This window comes from Penaeus japonicus, unplaced genomic scaffold (assembly GCF_977035675.1).
Source record: "Penaeus japonicus unplaced genomic scaffold, GWHDUDI00000001_assembly GWHDUDI00000037, whole genome shotgun sequence".
Lineage (NCBI taxonomy): Eukaryota > Metazoa > Arthropoda > Malacostraca > Decapoda > Penaeidae > Penaeus > Penaeus japonicus.
The window spans coordinates 484,915-487,414 of NW_028234439.1; the positions used below are offsets into that span (position 1 = coordinate 484,915).

The 2,500-nt window shown below is 48.0% G+C and overlaps 1 protein-coding gene across 4 annotated transcripts in view; it reads left to right on the forward strand.

The window, feature by feature from the left end:
• The window catches only part of gem (transcription factor CP2 like gemini), a 32,674-nt gene that overhangs the window by 12,664 nt on the left and 17,510 nt on the right, over positions 1-2,500 (forward strand). The window lies entirely within an intron of this gene.

Genomic DNA, 2,500 nt, shown 5'->3' on the forward strand with positions numbered 1-2,500 from the left:
CTCATCATTGGCAGAAGGTATATCCTTCTGATGTAAAGAAAGAACCATTGGCTAAAATTCATAATGGTACATCTCATGTTCATTGAAAGATACATCTCATGTTACTTATGATTTGAATGTCTGATCATGAGAGAGAAAGAGAAAGAGGGAAGGGAAGAGAGAAAGGCAGAGAATAAAATGAAGAGAGAAAGGGAGAGGAAGAAAAGAAGAAAGAAAGGGAGAGGGAGAAGAGAAGAAAGAAAGGGAGAGGGAGAAGAGAAGAGAGAGAAAGAGAGAAGGAAAACAGAAGAGAGGAGAAAAGATATTAGAAAAAAGAGAGGTAGAGATATGAAAGGGAAAGTGAGAGGGTGAAAGGGGATAGAGGGAGATGGAAGGAAGAGAGAGAAAGGGAGAGAGAAAGAAGAAAAAAAGAAGAAATAAAGTGACAGAGAAGAGAGAAATAAGGGGAGAGAAGAGAGCAAGAAAGAGAAGGGAAGAGAGAGGGATGCATGGAGAGAAGAGAGAGGTCGTGGGTCAAGAGAGACTGAGAATCGTATCAGCATGGCTTTTTTTGAGAGAGGAATAGAATGTGCGGATAGGGTCCACGTGATGCAGCAGGGATGCTACGTGGATGAAACATATGTTCTTTGAATACTAGTAGAAGTAGATGAGTTGCAAAGTCTTTAGGGGACAAGAGTTGGCTTGTCATGTCAGGGCTAGGAAGATGTATTAACCCAATGCCGCCGGGCCGAAAAACTCCTGCGCGACGCTCTCGCCGGGCCATAGAAAACGGTGTTGTATCGATATGCCGGGGGGTGTAACTCGCTTAGCTGAGTTCGCCTATCGACCCGGAGTAACTTTCAAGCTTTCTAGTGTTGCTTTCTGTGAATAATCTTATGATCTTTACGTACTATAAAAAAAAAATTAATTTATTTTAGAGGTCTGTCTTTCGGGCTATGCTAACTGGGAATGATTTTTTTGATGTTTATCATGTACAATAGTCTTTATTCTTACTCATAGGGGTATAGGCATGTCAAACACATTATCTCTTTATTGATTTTTTGGTCCCCAAAAATGGGGAAAACGCCATCTTCAAAGATGTTGTGAAGAAGCTCAGGAACTGCAGATGTTTCAGATGTTGTGGTACCCGTTGAAACAGTCGCCTGGGCAGAGTCCGATGTCACACTGCGCGCACATGAACTTGACCTCCTTCCTTTTCCCTCTCGCGATCCTGCACTGTTTGCAGCGACGTTAGCTGGGGGCTGCGACGAGCGTGTGCCCATCGCGGCGGGGGTATAGTTCACGACAAACGGGAGCTCTTCTGACAGGTGGTGGTTGTCCGGCTGCAGCACTGAGAAGACTCTCGATGAGATGCAGTCGGAACTCCAGGTGTGTCAGCCTTCCGCCGAGGTAGCGGTGAACAAGGTAACTGTTCACCAGGGCAGTGTCGATCAAGTGGTAAAAAAGCACTTGGTACCACTTATGGCACTTTCTCGGGAGCTCATACGAGCGTGCCATCTGGTCCGAGAGGTCCACGCCCTTCATGCCGACGTTATAATCCACGACGACCTTCGGCTTGGTCCGAACTTCTCCACGTCGATTCGGCGGCAGGTCGACAGACTCGCTGCGGTGTATGGTTGATAGCATGTTGACGTCTTTGCGGTCCTTCCACGATAACGCCAACATCCCCGTCGCTGTTGACCGCGAGTCTATCTGGCCCTTTTTCGTAACCCTGAGGTCCTTCGGCATAAACTTGCGGTTCAGACGGACTGTCCCAACCGCGTTTGTTTTCCGGGCCTGCAGGTGATGGAAGAGAGTGGGGGAGCTGTACCAGTTGTCAGTGTACAGCTCATACCCCTTGTCATCGGAATCCAGCTCCTCAGGGTTGAAGTCGGAATCCAAGTCGGAATCGTCCTCCAACTCGTAGTCCGACATCACTGGATGATCATCATCTGGTTCCGTCATCTCCACTTCCTCGCTTTGACCTGGCGTGGTCTCGAAGAGGTAGTGGTGAGGAGAAGGGGCATTCCTCATGGTCGGTCTTCCCGACGTGGAAGGCTGGGGATCATCGGGGTCCTCATCGAACCGTAAAACTCTTACGGCTGGCGAGTACCTCGAAGAGCGAGAGCGATTGATTCGGAGAGGGCGTGACATGTCTGTAGTAGCAGTCCAAGTCAAGCAATGATGTACTGAGCAAAAAATTCTGCCCTTTTATAGGCTCGGTCAGGTCAACCCTTTGTTCCCTAATTATCAAACTAGCACTCTAATCATCATTATCACCTTCTAACAAGCAATTTACATCATAGTCACGCCCACATACCCCCCTCATTTACATAAGAAACTCCGCCTTCCTTTCCCTGTTCCTTACCCCCTCTACTCCCCCCCTTTACCCCCCTACCCCCCATTACCCCCAGAGCCCACCCCCACAGCCCCCTCTACCCTCCTTTTGCAATTTAGAGTGACCAGAAAGAATAACTCCTTATTTTCTCTTTGAAAAAAACTCCGCCGATTTTCTTTCGTT